Source organism: Pelophylax lessonae (genome assembly GCF_965119305.1).
Source record: "Pelophylax lessonae genome assembly, chromosome: 4".
Classification (NCBI taxonomy): domain Eukaryota; kingdom Metazoa; phylum Chordata; class Amphibia; order Anura; family Ranidae; genus Pelophylax; species Pelophylax lessonae.
In genome coordinates, this window is record NC_138771.1 from 431,868,939 (window position 1) to 431,889,970 (window position 21,032).

General features: G+C 43.7%; 1 protein-coding gene across 1 annotated transcript in view; it reads right to left on the bottom strand.

Moving 5' to 3' along the window:
• The window catches only part of ARAP3 (ArfGAP with RhoGAP domain, ankyrin repeat and PH domain 3), a 345,521-nt gene extending 326,821 nt beyond the window's left edge, over positions 1-18,700 (bottom strand). Inside the window, exon 1 of the mRNA XM_082254616.1 lies at positions 18,682-18,700. The gene's annotated coding sequence lies outside the window, so the exon portion shown is untranslated. The remainder of the gene's footprint in view (positions 1-18,681) is intronic.
• Positions 18,701-21,032: the final 2,332 nt, after the last annotated feature.

Here is a 21,032-nt window from a genome sequence, read left to right on the forward strand (position 1 = left end):
TACCTCATTTACTAATCTCTGGAGCAACTGCACTTTGCAAAATGCACAGTCTATTTGCCTTTACTAAATTAACTCCTATGTGTTTGTGTGGGTCTCCGGTTTTCCCCCCAAGACATGCTGATAGATGAATTGGCCCTGATATGTGCATGTATGAATGTGAGTTAGCCCAGCCATAGATACATTGATTTTCTTTCCTTCCACCATGGGAGGAAATAAAAGAAAACTGCTATATCCCCCCATCAACACAGTCTTTTCTGTGCATTTGGTATTTAAAGGGTATTTAAAAGGTATCTAAACCCAAGAATAAATATATAATATTTTTCTGCTTACTAGTCCAAAGATGTGATAGCTGCATTCAATTTTTTTTTCCCCAAGCTTATTTCCCCTTTATTTCTACCTGGTGATTCTGCCAGTAACACATAAGGTGTATGTTTAGTAATCAGTGTTAATTTTTGCATTATCACCGTTCTCCTTACACTCTCTAACACCGCCGATTTTTACTCCTGCTCTGAGGCTGTTTAGTAAACCGTGCTGACTCCAGGTCGGTGATAAGCGGTGTTAGCCAGCAGTGTGTTAGCACCGTGTGTTAGAGAGCGAAAGGAATGTGGGGAAGGATTATCTAGCTGCACAGCAGCCATCCTGTGTGAGAAAACCTATGATCCACAGTAAAGGATCATTGATTACTTCTCAGAGCTGTTGAAAAAAAAACAAAAAAAACCACACATGTCAGCGTATTGATCGCGGGCAGAATCACCGCGATTCTGCCCGCGATCTGGAAATCATTGCAAATCGCGGGACACCTGTGCGTTGCCCGTGATTTGCAATAGCACCCCAAACGCTGTGCGATGTTGCCGTGATTTCCGCCTGCCGAATTGCGGTAACATCGCGCAAAAAAAACATTGCGATTTGCAATGATTTCCGGATCGCGGGCGGAATCGCGGTGATTCTGCCCGCGATCAATATGCTGACATGTGAATGCAGCCTAAGCCCCGGTTCACACTAGGGTGACCTGTGAGGCGACCTGGTCGCCTCACAGGTCGCCGCAGGTCGCCTCCCATAGGGAAGCTGCGGACCCGTTCTAATAGGAGCGACACAAGTCGCTCCGACCTAGAAAAAGGGTCCGGAGCTTCTTTGGGGCGACCAGGAGGCGACCGCCATAGACTTCAATGTTATGAAGTCCGTGGCGGCCGCTCCGAGGTCGCGGCGCGCTGCTCGCACCGCGATCTCGGAGGTCGCCCCTGCAAGTAGCGTCGCTCATATGTAAACCGGCGCTGAATGTTTCTCAGAGCTGTTGAAAAATAAACACATGTAAAAGCACATACACACCCTGACTAATATTATAAAATATAAACTTACATATATTATTTTTTTTAAACTACTATTCCTCTACCATCCTCCACCCTAAAGGATCATAGGTTAATCCTCAGAACTGAGTTATGGGGTTAAAATATAATAATAAAAAAAAAACATTTAAAACCTATACACACCTTTATTAAAATACTAAAGATTTTTTAAATATTACCCTGCCATCCCTCCCACCTTAGCTAACTGCATTAATTTGCAGACACATTTCTTTTTCTCTTTTAGGGCCGGTTCACACGATGCCCACACATGAATCGCACATTAATGTACTGTGCATTCCTATGCGGTTCTGACTGCATGCAAAATGCACTCCATTTGCCAACTGCAACGGGTGTCAATAGAAAGTTAATGACACCCCAAAAGCAGGTTGCAAACGCATTGCATTTTCCCATACCTGTCCGCATTGGACTGCATGGTACAAAAGGTTACAGTGCGATTTAAAAAGTAGTGAATGCACTACTTTTGGTGCAGCGTGGTGTTATTTTAGTCCATTCAAAACTAATAGGCTGAAATCATACTGCACAGAACCACATGTAAATCGCACAGGAATGCACAGCTTGTTTCTGTGCGATTCATATGTAGGCATAGTATGAACCGGCCCTGAATGGGCTAAAATCGCACTACGCTGCACCAAAAGTAGTGCATACACTACTTTTTAAACCACGTGTTGGACCTCCATGTCTCACATGGGCGTCTGACCGGTCAACACCCCACCATATCGGCCACATTGCTGGCTTGGAAATACTTTCTGGCCAATATGACTGTAGGCAACGACCCTTCCCTCCTACCCATTAGATTGACCACCTTGAGCGCTCTCTCTCCTGACCTGCATATAGCTCACTGGACAACATATGGCTTGACTCATATATCTGACTTATACCAACACTCCAACTTACTTTTGTTCCCAGATCTATGCCTGAGATTTTCTGGCTTCAAAACTGAATATCTGAATTACAAGAGAGTATTGCACATCCTCAACAATCTCCACAACTACACTCACCCTTCCAAGACAGATATACTCATTTTGCTTCACAGACACATCGGGAAGCCAGGGTATAAGTTTGTGTTACAATTTTTTGAATGATAGATCTCTATTTGTCCTTCCCCCAGTTGAAGTGGGAGCGGGTCTTGCAACAGAATTTCACAGAGGCACAGTGGCTGAAGGCCTTTCGGTTGAACTATGCACTTATCAAATGTTCCACCTTTCGGGAAGGGGCACAAAAAATCCATCTCCGTTGGTACAGGTCTCCATATATTTTAGCCACATTTCACACTGCCTGTTCCAATCTCTGTTGGAGGGGATGTGGTCAAGTAGGCATACTGTTGCATATGTTCTGGTCTTGTCTCTCCTTGAGGGGATTCTGGGCATCGATCCATCGACTGATAGCTGACATTACTGGTATTTTCAACAAATTGAAAGTGGAACAGGCCCTCTTGGGCATTGGGCTGGACTGGTTCCCACCCTTTTGTAGAGTGATCGTCCAACACATCATATATGCCGCTAGACTAACCATAGCTCACCGGTGGAAGGATACACTACTACCATCTCGCCAAGAGGTGATCCAGATTGTAAAAGAATCTTATGAATATGAGAAAATGTTATCCTGTTCTCCCCACAACTTTAGACAATTCAAGGAACGTTGGAAGTTATGGGAGGCTTATGTGGCTTCTGTAGCTTGAACTTTCGCTCTCTCCTCTCTGGCGGGATGGATGGGGCTCGGTACGGCCGTCCCCATGGGGCAAAAAGTGACCCCATTTTGGGTGCCCCAGGGGGGACGTACATGTCTGTACAATCCTAATTAAACTATCTAATTGGTCTAAGGGTACATTTTGCCACCTTACCATTGCATATCGCATTGTTGTTTTGTCCATATACGAAATGTTATTTTTTCATGCTTCCGCTGAAGTGTTCTCTTAAGACCCCGTTCACACTGGGGCGACCTGTCAGGCGACCTGGTCGCCTGATAGGTCGCCGTAGGTCGCCTGGCATAGAGAAGCTGTGGACCCGTTCTAATAGGAGCGACACAAGTCGCTCCGACTTAGAAAAAGGGTCCGGAGCTTCTTTGGGGCGACCTGGAGCGACCTGCATTGACTTCAATGTTATGAAGTCTGTGCCGGCCGCTCCGAGGTCGCGGTGCGAGCTGCGCGCCACAACCTGTGAGGTCGCTCCGGGAAGTCGGATCGCCCCAGTGTGAACGGGGCCTCAACATGTAATATTGTTGTTGCCTTGAACTTTTGTATTTGTACACTGTTTTGCATACAAGTACTGTTTGTTTTATTTGCTTAAAAAAACAATAAAAATAATTAAAAAAAAACACACTGTAACCAGATCGCATGGTACAAAAGTATTTTCAAACTGCATTTGGGGTGTTGTTACCTTTCTATTGACACCCACTGCAGATTGCAATAGGAGTGCATTTTACATGCGTTCTGATCGCACAGGAACTCACAGGGCAATTCTGTGTGATTCATGTGCTGGCATGGTGTGAACCGGCCCTTAGAAGCCCTGCCAAGCTTCAGATATGCTAAGGCATACATTAATCATTTTTTCTTTTTGTTCAACCAGCGAGTTAAATGAAAAAAACGACTTGATTATGTGGATGGGGGAATCATTTCCAATGAGCTATTGTGTTCTGATGGCAGGGATACTTCCCTTCCGTCAAAATACTGATCAGTACTGCAGGCTATAGCTGGCAGCACTAATTGATCAGGGATAAACCCGACAGGCTGGTTGTACAGAAGTCGATCTTCCACTCGACTTTTGTACAACCAGCCTGCCCATACATTGATGGAATTTCAGTCGGTCCGTGCTGAACCAGCCAAATTTCGATCAATGTATGACTGGCTTAAGATAGCGGTCTCATGCAGTAGGAAATATGCACCTCTCTGAGGTCTACTGCTCTCCTTCCTCAGCATAGATGTCCCCTCTGCTCTGTCATTATATATGCGTGATATGTGAGTGCTGCAGACACCGGGTTCTAGATGAACACATACCCTGCATTCTACAATAGTGTTGTCCTGAAGCACTTACTGACCACAATAAGCAGTGACATTCCTCTTCTACACTGAAAAAAGGCTTTAACACCTGGTCTGACTAGGTGTTAAATCCAGGGGATTTAACACCAAGTTTACACTGGATTTAAGACTCTTCTGAGCTAACATGGGTTACTAAACAGGTACATTCCTATACTAACACTGTACTTATTACAGAGACAACACCGTAAGGTGAAGAGATGTGATATTTGGTTCCTACCTTAGTTAACACTGTTTACTAAACACGTCTTAGGGAATTACCACCCTTATTCACTTTTTAACGAGATTACTCGTTAAAAAAAACCCACCAAAAATGACAAAAATCTTTCCCTTTGTTAGTAAACGCAATAAATTTTGCGCAAACCAATCAAAATACGCTTTTTTACCAAACATACGTAGCATAAAACAAATTGGCCGAAAATGTTAAAAAATTTTGATTTTTACATTTTTTTTTTTTGGGGAATTTCATATAAAAAAAATGTGAAAAATATTGTTATTTTTGCAAAATTGTCGCTCTTTTTTTGTTTATAGCGCATGATCAAAAAATCGCACAGGTGATCAAATACCACCAAAAGAAAGCTCTGTTTGTGGGAAAAAAAAGGACGTGAAATTCGTTTAGGTACAGCGTCGCACGACCGCGCAATTGTCCGTTAAAGTCACGCAGTAAAAAATCGCAAAAAACCCCCTGGTCAGGAAGGGGGTAAAATCTTCCAGGGCTAAAGTGGTTAAAGCCTTTTTTCAGTGTAGAAGAGGAATGTCACTGCTCATTGTGGTCAGTAAGTGCTTCAGGACAACACTATTGTAGACTGCAGGGTATGTGTTCATCTAGAACCCGGTGTCTGCAGCACTCACATATCACACATATATAATGGCAGAGCAGAGGGGACATCTATGCTGAGAAAGGAGAGCAGTAGACCTCAATGACAGAGAGGTGCATATTTCCTACTGCATTAGGCCACTATCTTAAGCCAGTTATGGATGGACATTTGGCTGATTCAGCACGGACCGACTGAAATTGTATGGGCAGGCTGGCTGTACAAAAGTCAAGTGGTAGATGGACTTCTGTACAACCAGCCTGTCGGGTTTTTCCAGATTAATTAATAGCCTGCAGTACTGATCAGTATTCTGAGGGAGGGGAAATATCTCTGCGTAAGAACACAATAGCTCAGTGGAAATGATTCCCCCATCCACATAAATTGAGTGTATGAGTGGGCGAATCAAGTCATTTTTTTCATTTAACTCACTGGTTGAAAAAAAAAAAAAATGATTAATGTATGCCTTAGCATATCTGAAGCTTGGCAGCTGACACGTATGATTGATATGTACTATTTCTAAGGGCTGGTTCACACCACGCCAGCACATGAATCACACAGAATTGCCCTGTGAGTTCCTGTGCGATCAGAACGCATGCAAAATGCACTCAATTTGCGATCTGCAGTGGGTGTCAATAGAAAGGTAACGACACCCCAAATGCAGGTTAAACATGCAGTACCTTTGCCCGCACCAGATCGCATGGTACTTTTTTACCATGAGATCTGGTTACAGTGTGGTTTAAAAAGTGGTGCACTACTTTTGGTGCAGCGTAGTGCGATTTTAGCCCATTCAGGGCCGGTTCATACTATGCCTACATATGAATCGCACCGAAACGAGCTGTGCATTCCTGTGCGATTTACATGTGGTTCTGTGCAGTGCGATTTAAGCCTATTCATTTTGAATGGACTAAAATCACATCACACTGCACCAAAAGTAGTGCATTCACTACTTTTTAAACCGCACTGTAACCGGATCTTTTGTACCATGCAGTCCAGTGCGGGCAGGTGTGAGAAAACGCAATGCGTTTGCAACCTGCATTTGGGGTGTCATTAACTTTCTATTGACACCCGCTGCAGATTGCAAATGGAGTGCATTTTGCATGCAGTCAGAACCGCATAGGAATGCACAGTACATTAATGTGCGATTCATGTGTGGGCATCGTGTGAACCAGCCCTAAAAGAGAAAAAGAAATGTGTCTGGAAATGAATGCAGTTAACTAAGGTGGAAGGGATGACAGGGTACTATTAACCACTTAAGCCCCGGAAGATTTTACCCCCTTCCTGACCAGGGTCTATTTTGAGATTCGGCACTGCGTGACTTTAACGGACAATTGCACGGTCGTGCGATGCTGTACCCAAATTAAATTGACGTTCTTTTTTCAACACAAACAGAGCTTTCTTTTGGTGGTATTTGATCACCTGTGCGATTTTTTGATCATGCGCTTTAAACAAAAAAAGAGTGACAATTTTGCAAAAATAACAATATTTTTCACATTTTTTTATATGAAATTCCCCAAAAAAATGTAAAAATCAAAATTTTTTAACATTTTAGGCCAATTTGTTTTCTGCTACATATGTTTGGTAAAAAAAATCGCAAAAAGCGTATTTTGATTGGTTTGCGCAAAAGTTATTGCGTTTACTAACTAAGGGAAAGATTTATGTCATTTTTATTGTTTTTTTTTTAACTAGTAATGGCGGCGATCTGCGAATTTTTTTTGCGGGACTGCGACATTGCGGCGGACAGATCGGACCCTTGACTGACATTTTTGACACTTTTGGGGGTACCAGTGACATTACTGCAGTAATCAGTGCTATACATATGCACTGTTACTGTGAAAATGACACTGGCAGGGAAGGGGTTAACTTTAATTGAGAAGGAGGGGTTAAGTGTGTCCCTAGGGGCGTGATTCTTACTGTGATTGGATGTGGCTTGTGATGTAACAGCAGAGATCTACAGTCCTACATAGCAGGACCGTATGATCTGTGCTGTTACACAGGGGAGAAAGACAGGTGGCTTTGTTTACATTAGCTGCCTGCCTTTCTCCCGGTGTAACCGACTATCGCGAGTGACCGGCGGACATCGGGTCTGCCGCTCACACGCGCGGGGGGGTCGGTGAACGAGCAGGAGCGCGCCTCCAGCGGAGCGCGCGCGCTCCCTAGAGCCTCACAGGCTAGAAACGTAGTACAACGTCACTTTGCCTGTGAGGGGCCGACCGCCGACATAAATCGTCGTTAGGCAGTCAGCAAGTGGTTAAAAAAAAAATCTTTATTATTTTAATAAAGGTGTGTATAAGTTTTAAGTGTTTTTTTTTTTTTTTTTATTTGTTATATTTTACCCCATAACTCGGTTCTGAGGATTAACCTATTCTCCTTGAAGGTGGACGATGGTAGAGGAATAGTAGTTAAAAAAAAAAATGTGTAAATTTATACTATGTAATATTAGTGTATGGGCTTTTACGTGTTTTTTTTTTTTTTTTCTCAACAGCTCTGAGAAATAATCAATGTTCCTTTACTGTGGATCATAGGTTTTCTCACACAGGGTGGCTGCTTTGCAGCTAGATAATCCTTCCCCACATTCCTTTCACTCTGTAACAAAGAGCTAACACTCTGCTAGCTAACACCGCTTATCACCGACCTGGAGTCAACACAACACTGTTTATTAAACAGCCTCAGAGCAGGAGTAAAAATCAGCGGTGTTAGAGAGTGTTAGGAGAACGGTGATAATGCAAAAATGAACACTGATTACTAAACATACACCTTATAGTACTAGGGTGAGCAGTGTTATCTCTCCAGAAAAGAAAGATATTAGCACTACAGAACACCTAACCATCTCCTCTTCTCCCTAACATGTGGGAGGTGTTTTGCAGCTCACAAAAAGCAGGGTTGATAGCACACCCATTTAGAACTTTGCACGTATGGGGAGTGTTTTTTCTGTAGCATTCGGCAAGTACGTTGTCATTCACCAATGTGAATTTCCTTTGTGCATTGTTATTGACGTGTGTTCCCTGTGCATTTTGTATTTAGAACTTGAGGTGGATAGAGTTACAAGCCATTTTTTTTTTTTTTTTTAATCTTAAAGCAGAACTACTTTGCATCTGAGCACCACAAACCAAAAACACTATTTAATTCATTTTTAATATTTAAAGCAAACTCCCCGTCCATCCATGTCTCCATGCTTTATTTTGCTGAGCACTCACTTTGAAAAACACCCCCCTAGCATTTCTGGCCGTGGCCATCTTAAGTAAGGGCAAGTGATTCATGTAGCAATTACTTCTGGTGTTCTGTCAGAATACTGCTACCTATCAAAATCTGCTACCGGAAGTGACGTAGGGACTAGAACAATTTACTGCACATGCGCCTTGCGTTCCAACATGCCTGCTATGCGTTCCAATAGGTTTCCTAATGTGACAGAACATGAAGCAGAGGCAGAGTTGTATAAAGTACTCAAAACCCATACTTGAGTAAAAGTACAAGTGCTTGATCAAAAAGTGACTTGAGTAGAAGTGGAAGTGCTCTATCAAAAAGTGACTTGAGTAGAAGTACTAAAGTATTCAACATTTTCTGTACTTAAGTATTGCAAGTAGTTTTTTTTAAAAATGTTGCTACTCAAGTACTGAAAGTAAAAGTACAAGTACTGTGTTATGTAGTTATTAAAGAAAGAAGTCAAAAGTTTGCACATCATATTGTTTTTTATTATTTCAAATGCAGCTTTTATTTATACATACAGTAGCTTTTATTTTCGTATGCGCTGATAATACACATGTTTTGAGCTTCATGAAACCTGCCATCTACTGTTCTGGCAGTGGTAATTTTTATAATAGTAACGAGTAACTATGCAGCACAAAAAAAAAATATCGGAGTAGAAGTATTGAAATCATCGAAAAAATGTAGTGAAGTAAAAGTGGAAGTAGGAGAAAAAAATTCTACTCTAGGAAAGTACAGATACCGCCTTTCGGTACTTAAGTACAGTAGTGAAGTAGTTCTACTTAGTTACTATACATCTCTGAGCAGAGGCGGACATCTTCTTACACCCACGCAAGTCTTGAATTTTACATTTACTTTAGCAGTAAACTCACCTTATATACTAAAATAGACTTTTACCGCGACCGAGTGAAATAGTCTATTTCACTATATAGTCAGTTTATCGCTGAGCAGGGCTGGGTGTACCAAGATGGCCGTCGCCACCTTCTACCTGCAGGTTTCTCACTATACTTTATAGAATAAAATAATATTACAAATGTAATACTGTTATTCAGTCTATAAGGTGAGTATACTGCTAAAATAAATGTAAAATTCAAGACTTGCATGGGTGTAAGAAGATGTTTGCCTCTGCTTTGTGTTCTGTCACATTAGAAAACCTATTGGAACGCATAGGGGGCATGTTGGAACACATTGCACATGCGCAGTAAGCTGTTTTAGTCCCTACGTCACTTCCGGTAGTAGAATTTGATAGGTAGCGGTATTCTGACAGAACACCGGGAATCCATTTGCCCTTAGCTCAGGCAGGAGGTTGTGCGTAGCAGAGAAAGCCCCTCCTCCCCTCCTGAAGATTCCTAGGAGGTATGACATCATTTGCCTAGGCCTGGAAACCAGAAAGTAACTGAAGAAATGTAAAAAAAAAAAAAGTTTAAAACAAATAAATATGATATACTTTCCTATCGGTTTATTAATGATAGCAGCATGAGGATTAAAGATAGTCAATGTTGATTGAGAAAGTAAAGATCCACTTTAAAGTGAAGCTCCACCCAAAAGGGGAAGCTCTGCTTGTCTGCCTCCTCCCCTCCCCATCCGCTGTCACACTTGGCACCTTTTGGGAAAGAATGGGTACCTGGTTTTGACAGGTATCCCCTCCCACTTCGAGCCTCCCTCCTCCTTCCACCTAAGCTGGCCCATTCAGAGTGCAGCACACTTCACTGCCAGTTTCCCTTAGGCTCCATTCACACCTGAGCGTATCTGAGGCTCTTAGGAATACTGGCTTGATTGGCCGGTGAAACGCGTCAGCAATTGCGTCACGAACATGTGACAAATAGGGAAAACAACGGTGACTACATCCTACTGACCGGAGGTCACAAACATCTACGTCTTTGAGGTGTGACGGCTTGCTACATGCCTCACACAGCCTGCTACGGTGTGTAGGAGAGTTGGAAGAGACCGTCCGGTCTGGATGGACGCCGAAGCACAGGTATCCTGCAGACATTCTGAGTCGGCCCCTTTATTAGGACATTTGCCGGCGGAGCAGGTACAGTCCATGTATTTACCAACAAAGGAGAATCCCAATCGGGTTGATACACATTAGCTTTTTTGCATGTTTGGGATGCCCTGCTTACCATGCTGGTCATTATGAAGTGCTGCTACAGTTCTTTTAATCTTATCAGTGGCGGCTGGTGCTCCATGGGCAGGGGGGGGGTCGGCAGACTGACCGCACCATACACCCCCCCCCCGAACACACCAGGCCGCACACCCCCAGACCACAGCATGACAGTACAGTACAGTACAGGACCCACAGCATGACAGTACAGGACCAGGACCAGAACCCCCCGCTCACTCACCCATCTGCAGCAGCAGGTAAAGGTGACAGCGACGGCGGTGGCTTCTTCCCCATCTTCTGCGTTTCCTCCCTCCTTCTCCATGCCCAATGGCATGGCTTCTCCTTTCGGCCAATAGGGAAATGGGTCTCAGAACCCGCTTCCCGATTGGCCAGGAGGCGGATCTGTGTGACAATAGCAAATTTTTTTTCGCTATTGTCACAAAACTGGGTGGGCTCGGGGGGCAGTGCTCTGCGCCCCGAGCCAACCCTTTTTTTTAGCCTATTAGAGCCTTTGGCTCTCATCACATGGCTAAAAAAAAAAAGCCCCATTTGAAGTCCATGTGTCCGATGCCCCGCATGTAGATTAGGGGGCCGGACCAATGGATAGGGGGGGCAGCGTCCCTGCGCCCCCAATGCACAAGCCGCCACTGCATCTTATACTGAATAACCTTGAGGAATATTGAAGACAAGCATTTTTGTCCATTCTGTGCCCTTCTCAACTGTGGATACCTGTCAACTGACTGTCCATGATTATTCCTGTTCCAAGTTGCCACCTTCCTGGGATTAGCGTACTAGAATCCACATAGGAATCAGGATGAATGTTTTGTGAAAGGGTAATGCATGCACAGCTGTTTAATCCCCTCCCTTTCTTTGTTTTAACCACTTAAGCCCCGGAAGATTTTACCCCCATTCCGACCAGGGGATATTTTGCGATTCGGCACTGCGTGACTTTAACGGACAATTGCGCGGTCGTGCGACGCTGCACCTAAACGAATTTGGCGTCCTTTTTTTCCCACAAACAGAGCTTTCTTTTGGTGGTATTTGATCACCTGTGCGATTTTTTGATCATGCGCTATAAACAAAAAAAGAGCGTCAATTTTGCAAAAATAGCAATATTTTTCACATTTTTTTATATGAAATTCCCCAAAAAAAAAATTTAAAAATCAAAATTTTTTTACTTTTTCGGCCAATTTGTTTTATGCTACCTATGTTTGGTAAAAAAAATCGCAAAAAGCGTATTTTGATTGGTTTGCGCAAAAGTTATCGCGTTTACTAACAAAGGGAAAGATTTCTGTCATTTTTGTTGTTTTTTTTTTTAACGTGTAATGGCGGCGATCTGCGATTTTTTTTGCGGTACTGCGACATTGGGGCGGACAGATCGGACCCTTGACTGACATTTTTGACACTTTTGGGGTTACCAGTGACATTTCTACAGTAATCAGTGCTATATATATGCACTGTTACTGTAAAAATACACTGGTAGTGAAGGGGTTAACTTTATTTGGGAGGGAGGGGCTGTGTGTATCCCTAGGGGCGTGCTTTCTACTGTGATTGGCTGGGGCTTGAGCTGTATGGACACTGATCAACGGATCTACATACTAGATCCGAGTGATCAGTATCCTAACAGCAAGGAGAATGACAGGCAGCTTGTTTACACAGGCTGCCTGACATTCTCCCTCTCCCCCGCCGATCGCCGAGTGACCGGCGGACATCGGGTCCGCCGGTCACACGCGCGGGGGGGTCCGTGACCACGCGGGAGCGGGAGCGCGCCTCCGGGGGCGCGCGCTCGCTCCCTAGACCCTCACAAGCTAGTGACGTAGCCCTACGCCACTTTGCCTGTGAGGGGCTGACTGCCGACGTAGATCGGCGTTAGGCAGTCGGCAAGTGGTTAAACAGACAACGTTGTCTTTTTACATGGTAATGGTCAGTTTGTTTTTTGGAATTGGTGTTTAATTAATTTTCAATTAAGTTTACCTTGATTAAAATCCGGGTGTCCCGTCTTGGCATCTAGGAGGCTCCCCCCCCCCCCCCCCCTTTTTTTTAGCATTGCAGTTAGATCAGTAAAAAAACTGGACTATGTTTTGCACACGTATGGGCAAATACAACTCAGTGAAAAGCCTAGTACACACGGGCCGAATGTCAGGCCCATTCGGCCCGTGTGTGCTAGAGCCGGTCCTACAGAAGCTGGCCATTCACTTGGCTTCTATCAAAGGGCCATGCCTGAAAAAGGCCTGCCGATCGGTCTGAATTGTTGTTTTTTATATTTGTTTTTTTATATATGATATTTTTTCACTTCAAATTTTTTATAATTGCCTTTATCATTACAATTTTTGCACAGATTTTTAGACAACGTTTGATAGGTGATATTAGTTAATAGGATTATTGCACTTTTTGAGTGAGAGATTCCAGGATTCTAAAATATCGAAGGGTATTTTTGCGCTGATTTCATAGTTTGTTGATTCACATTATGCTGCATTTTATGCAGCATATGTGAATCAACAAACTATGAAATAATGTGAATCAACAAACTATGCTGCAAATATTTATATTTATATAAATATAAATATTTTTTAAATATTATTATATTTTATATGTATATTTATTTTATTATTTATAGCCCATCCTCATGTTTTTTAAGCAGGAATTTTCAGCCAGGAATCTGATTTACGTTCATCAGTACACTAAAGTGGGGTACACACTAAGAAAATCGGGCGAACGATTGTCCGATTTTTCTCGTTGTTTCACAGCAAATCGGAACCGATGAACGAAATTTCTTAAGAAAATTTGTACGAAAATTCCCGTACGACAAACCCTTTTTTTTGTTGTTTTTTGTTATTGTTTCTGATCATGAGCAGTCTTTCTTTTCAGATTTTTCTCGTATAAAAACGGTACACATTAAACGAAAATCATTTGTTTTTTCCCGTTCAAGAAAAATTTTGGAGTTTGTCCCTTCGAGAATTTACGTACGAAAATTCAGAATCGTCTGTAGAAAGTTCTGTACACACAATACATAATTTCTTTGGATTTTCTTTGGATTTTCTTATAGTGTGTACGAGCCTTTAGGCTGGCCATAGATGGGTCAAAATTCGTCCAGTTCAGCAGGGTCAATGTTCTTGTTGGAAAACTTTTTTTTGATCAGCGCTGAAGCCAAGTGATCAGGTCCCATGCACCGCGCAACACTGCAAGACCCTGTGGATATGTGAAATGACAGCTACAGCCAAGCCACGCCCCCAATGTGCTTCACTCCGCCCCTGGAGCTTATTTATGGGGATTGCGGCGATTTTTGTCTCTTGTATCATTGGAGCTGGGATGAGCTCTGTCCTTACCAGCACTCCCAGCGCTGTACTACAGGAGAGGACCCAGCTGGAGCCATGAGCGGCAACCCCTATTTGTTGTCTAGTTGAAATGCAGAGGAGAAGATTCCCCCATTCTCCTCAAATGTGTGAATCAAGGAATGTTTTTTTTTTTTTCTCTTTGATCAGCCATTAAAAAAAAAATTAAAAAATACATCTATGACCAGCTTTTGTGTCTTTTTTGATTAGTTGCCTTCCAAGGCTTTATAATTGATTTCTAAGGGCCTAAAATCGCACTAAAAATGCAGATAAAAATAGATATAATTTTCAAATTGCACGGCACTGCAGGATAGAGATGGGAAGAAATGGGAAGAGGCACTATTTTTAGTAAGGGGAAGTTGGACACATACGTTCAGTGCGCTGCAGCACGTGCATTAAAACATAACAATGGAAATGGGCCCTTAGTGTAATGCAGGCATTTAGGCTCCAATCACACTTGTGCGATTCGCCGTGAGACTTTAGACATCAAAGTCACATGAAAAATCACATACCATTTTTTTTTCAATGGCACCTGCTCAAATTGGTGCAACTTAACCACTTCTGGACCAGAAGATTTTCCCCCAAAAACTGGCAAAAACTGGGCTCAACTTCAGATTTTTGTATATCTGTTGCAGTTTTGATGCCCAGGGTTCCAGGCTAAGGGGTTATAAAAAGTGTTGAGTGGACTTTTCTGACAGGTCGCCTTTTAACTAGATCTGGACCGGAAGGATTTTCCCCCTTAATAACCAGGCCATTTTTTGCGATTCGGCACTGCATTATTTTAACGGACAATTGCGCAGTCGTGCAACGCTGTACCCAAATAAAATTGATGTCCTTTGATCACCTCTGTGACTTATTTTTTGCGCTATAAATTAAAAAAGAGCAACAATTCTGAAAAAAAAAACATATTTTTTACTTTCTTCTATAAAACATTTTCAATAAAAACATGTAAAAAAAAAAAAAAAAACTAATTTCTTCATAAATTCAGGCCAATATGTATTTTTTTTATATTTTTCAGTTTCTGCTATATAACATTCCCAATAACAAAAATTAAAAATCTAATTTTTTCATAATTTTAGGCCAATTTGTATTCTGCTACATATTTTTGGTAAAAAAAAATCCCAATAACCATATTTTGATTGGTTTGCCCAAAAGTTAATGTGTCTACAAACTAGGGGAGAGATTTATGTTAATTTTATTTATTTTTTACTAGTAATGGAGGTGATCAGCGAATTTTAGCAGGACTGCAACATTGCGGCGGGCAGATCGGAACCCTGACTGACATTTTTGACACTTTTGAGGGGACCAGTGACATTACTACAGTAATCAGTGCTAAAAATATGCACTGTTACTGTAATAATGACACTGGCAGGGAAGGGGTTCACCCAGGGGTGATCGAAGGGTTAAATGTGAGCCTGGGGGAGTTTTCAAACTGTGGGGGGGGGGGGGGGGGGGTTGGGCTTGTGAAATCAATACAGAGACCTGTGATTCTAAATAGGAGGAACACCTGATTCCTGAGAGAACAACGGTCTGCTTTGTTTACAACAGCAGACCGCCATTCTCTCTCCACGGGGAGCAATCACAGGTGCCCGGCGGGAATTACGGCTACCGGCCCCATGGATTGGCTTCCCCGCTGGCGAGTGGGAGACCCCAGGATCGCTCCTGTGGACTGCCATATAGGTACGGTGATTTGCGGGAACCTCCTGACCTGCCGCCGTATAACTGAGGCAGCTGGACGGCAAGTGGTTAAAGTCGCAGAAGCTTTAAAAAGGTGCCTGCACTACTTTGGTGTGACTTTGATCCAAACAATGTGAAGTCGGATCAAAATCGCACCAAAAGTCACATCAAAGTTGCGCGATTTCCAGATGCGCTAATGTAAATGGAGCCTTATGCTGTCAGCTCACTACCAGCAGTTAAAAGCTCTCTGGATTTCTGGAGGGATCAATAGGTATTTGTACTTATGGAATAGATATAACCAAAAAGGGAGCAAATAGAAGATTATTGGCTGATGACACACAGGTGACTTTGCCACTAGCGTTCCTGCGATGTGCTTAAATGGCCAGTGTCAGAATTGCTAAGAGGCTGCTTGTTTGTCCCTATGGAGTCGCTCTAGGGCAGCGATTTGTCACTCCCATCACTAAAAACCAGGATTCGGCAGCATTCAGGCCAGCGATGGAGCAATATAAAACTGCCCTAAAGCAATTCCATAGTGACAGACAAGCAGCCTCTTAGCGATCCTGACGCTGGCAAATGTGTAGCTGGTGACAGAATCGCTTGTGTGTCATTGGCCTTATGGTGGCCATAGGTAAATGATCGATTTATTTTCCAATCAATCCTTCCCCATAGGAATTATTCTATAGTTGACAACCCACAACGCCCATATGACACATGTGGGGAAGTGGATGGATTTCCATTAATAGTTGGAAGATCCATTGGATTTCCATTGAATTTCCATTAATAGTTGGAAGATCCCATTAGTTATCGACCCCCTTCTCTTTTTCCCCTATGCAATCTCATAACCTGATCAATCAAAATACCATGCGATTCATGAATAGAGCATCTCAGTGCAGCCACCTAATGCATTGCAATTGGTCATTTAATTGACGTTCACGCTGGCGATTAAGGCGGTTCCTGCAGCGGCTCTCAGCAACCAGGTACGACTGGCGGCCTCGTTTGCTATAATGACAGGCTGTCAGTGCCCGCAGCTATTGGCGGCTCTAAGCAACCAGGTACAGCTGGCGGCCTCGTTTGCTATAATGACAGGCTGTCAGTGCCCGCAGCTATTGGCGGCTCTCAGCAATCAGGTACGGCTGGCGGCCTCGTTTGCTATAATGACAGGCTGTCAGCGCCCGCAGCTATTGGCGGCTCTCATCAACCAGGTACGGCTGGCGTCCTCGTTTGCTATAATGACAGGCTGTCAGCGCCCACAGATATTGGCAGCTCTCAGCAACCAGGTTACTGCTGGCGTCCTCGTTTGCTATAATGACAGGCTGTCAGCGCCCGCAGCTATTGGCGGCTCTCAGCAACCAGGTACGGCTGGCGTCCTCGTTTGCTATAATGACAGGCTGTCAGTGCCCGCAGCTATTGGCGGCTCTCAGCAACCAGGTACAGCTGGCGTCCTCGTTTGCTATAATGACAGGCTGTCAGCACCCGCAGCTATTGGCAGCTCTCAGCAACCAGGTACAGCTGGCGTCCTCGTTTGCTATAATGACAGGCTGTCAGCACCCGCAGCTATTGGCAGCTCTCAGCAACCAGGTACGGCTGGCGTCCTCGTTTGCTATAATGACAGGCTGTCAGCGCCTGAAGCTATTGGCGGCTCTCAGCAACCAGGTACGGCTGGCGTCCTCGTTTGCTATAATGACAGGCTGTCAGCGCCCACAGATATTGGCAGCTCTCAGCAACCAGGTACGGCTGGCGTCCTCGTTTGCTATAATGACAGGCTGTCAGCGCCCGCAGCTATTGGCGGCTCTCAGCAACCAGGTACGGCTGGCGTCCTCGTTTGCTATAATGACAGGCTGTCAGCGCCCACAGATATTGGCAGCTCTCAGCAACCAGGTACGGCTGGCGTCCTCGTTTGCTATAATGACAGGCTGTCAGTGCCCGCAGCTATTGGCGGCTCTCAGCAACCAGGTACAGCTGGCGGCCTCGTTTTCTATAATGACAGGCTGTCAGTGCCCGCAGCTATTGGCGGCTCTCAGCAACCAGGTACAGCTGGCGTCCTCGTTTTCTATAATGACAGGCTGTCAGTGCCCGCAGCTATTGGCGGCTCTAAGCAACCAGGTACAGCTGGCGGCCTCGTTTGCTATAATGACAGGCTGTCAGCGCCCGCAGCTATTGGCGGCTCTCAGCAACCAGGTACGGCTGGCGGCCTCATTCGCTATAATGACAGGCTGTCAGTGCCCGCAGCCATTGGCGGCTCTCTACGCAGCCAGCGGTGATCCTTGCTGGACGCATACAAAGTGGGTCCTGCCGCTACTATTCGCACCGACCCTAATCGCCGATCTCAACGTAGCCTTACACCCTGTTCGATGTACTCAGTTTGATCAAATTCGGGAATGGAAATTATTATTATAATATTATTATACAGGATTTGAATTGATGCTTATTTTATCGTTTGCCGATCTGACCAAATCTCACAGCGATTGGATAATAAAATCAAAGTGTATGACCGCCATACAATCTCTAATGCCTCGTTTCCACTGAACGGTACGGTTGGGTACGCAATTTTTGCCGTTTCCATTGTCAAAAGTTGTGAATGGTACCCTAATTCCGTACCGTACCGTACCACTTTTTTGGGACCCTTTCGTTGGGGTACCAAGCACATTAGTACCGTACCAACAGGGTGGAGCTACACTGTCAAGGTACTGTTGAGCTTAGGTACTGTTGGTGGTGGAAACGCAAGCCGGATCAAGGTGTACCGTTCCGAACCGGACTGAACCGTACCGAACCGGACTGAACCGTACCGAACCGGACTGAACCATACCGAACCGGACTGAACCATACCGAACTGAACCGTCCGTATCGCTCAGTGGAAATGAGGCATAATGGTACAATTCCTGTATAATGTCTAAATTTCCCAAAACTGTGGAATATGAGGACACACCTAGAGAATCCATTGTATTTGTATCAAATCAGGCAGGTCCTTGCACCAGGGACAGATTGTACAGATTGTATAGTGTATGGCCAGCTTTATGGCTTCCATACACTAACAAATACACAACTCCTGTAAAAAGGTGACTTGCAGCAAATCCTAACTGAATATAAGTGAATGGAACAGACAGCCATTGAGTACATACATAGCACATTCCTGTGTGATCACCCCCCATGTACTGACCTCAATCACAGGAGCTCAGTGATGGACCCAGCCTCCTCTTTGTCATCCCAGGAGAAGAGAATGATGGTGATACAGACCCCTGATGGAGCTGCCAGTCCTCTGCTCTCAGCAGCCTTGCCTGCCTTCACTCCAGCTCAGCAGAGACCTCTCTTTATCCCTGCACCCAGAGACGTACACCGCCACAGCCTATGTCTCCGGTATCAGTGTCCAGGCATCCGTACAGTGGCCGGGACTGTGCTGAGCTCCTTCCCGTCCTGCAGAGCTGTATCCGGCCGGTCGGCTGTATGAGGCGCTCTGCTCCCTCCTGCTCGGTATCCCCAGATACATTCCTGTCACAGCTCCCCCTCCCTCCTCTCTCTATACACTCAGCACTACATCCTCCTCTCTGCCTCTCATCATGTCTGTACAATAAAGTATACAAGGACATGTGTTTACCACCACACAATGTATACTGTGTATGTGTGCTACAACATTCCACCATATATTGTATACTGTGTATGTGTGCTTACAACATTCCACCATATATTGTATACTGTGTATGTGTGCTACAACATTCCACCATATATTGTATACTGTGTATGTGTGCTTACAACATTCCACCATATATTGTATACTGTGTATGTGTGCTTACAACATTCCACCATATATTGTATACTGTGTATGTGTGCTAGAACATTCCACCATATATTGTATACTGTGTATGTGTGCTTACAACATTCCACCATATATTGTATACTGTGTATGTGTGCCACAACATTCCACCATATAATGTATACTGTGTATGTGTGCTACAACATTCCACCATATATTGTATACTGTGTATGTGTGCTTACAACATTCCACCATATATTGTATACTGTGTATGTGTGCTTACAACATTCCACCATATATTGTATACTGTGTATGTGTGCTTACAACATTCCACCATATATTGTATACTGTGTATGTGTGCTAGAACATTCCACCATATATTGTATACTGTGTATGTGTGCTTACAACATTCCACCATATATTGTATACTGTGTATGTGTGCTACAACATTCCACCATATATTGTATACTGTGTATGTGTGCCACAACATTCCACCATATATTGTATACTGTGTATGTGTGCCACAACATTCCACCATATATTGTATACTGTGTATGTGTGCTAGAACATTCCACCATATAATGTATACTGTGTATGTGTGCTACAACATTCCACCATATATTGTATACTGTGTATGTGTGCCACAACATTCCACCATACATTGTATACTGTGTATGTGTGCTTACAACATTCCACCATATATTGTATACTGTGTATGTGTGCCACAACATTCCACCATATAATGTATACTGTGTATGTGTGCTACAACATTCCACCATATATTGTATACTGTGTATGTGTGCCACAACATTCCACCATATATTGTATACTGTGTATGTGTGCCACAACATTCCACCATATATTGTATACTGTGTATGTGTGCTACAACATTCCACCATATATTGTATACTGTGTATGTGTGCTACAACATTCCACCATATAATGTATACTGTGTATGTGTGCTACAACATTCCACCATATATTGTATACTGTGTATGTGTGCCACAACATTCCACCATACATTGTATACTGTGTATGTGTGCTACAACATTCCACCATATATTGTATACTGTGTATGTGTGCTAGAACATTCCACCATATAATGTATACTGTGTATGTGTGCTACAACATTCCACCATACAGTGTCTCACAAAAGTGAGTACACCCCTCACATTTTTGTAAACATTTTATTATATCTTTTCATGTGACAACACTGAAGAAATGACACTTTGCTACAATGTAAAATAATGAGTGTACAGCTTGTATAACAGTGTAAAGTTGCTGTCCCCTGAAAAAAACTCAACACACAGCCATTAATGTCTAAACCGCTGGCAACAAAAGTGAGTACACCCCTAAATTTAAATGTCCAAACTGGGCCCAATTAGGCATTTTCTCTCCCCGGTGTCATGTGACTCGTTAGTGTTACAAGGTCTCCGGTGCTGAATAGGGAGCAGTGTGTTAAATCGCTCTCTCATACTGGTCACTGGAAGTTCAACATGGCACCTCATGGCAAAGAACTCTCTGAGCTTTTCAGTCGCAAGGATTGCATGAGGACTCGAGGGCATACAATGCGATTAGAGGAGAAGCGTGGAATTCTCTTCCACAAGAAGTGGTTTCTGCGGGAAGTATGGCTTTCAAAAGACTCTTAGACGTACATCTCAAGGATCAGAACATTCAGGGGTATGTGAGATGATTACAGCCACACACACCCACAGGTTGAACGTGATGGACTATTGTCTTTATTCAACCTCACCTACTAT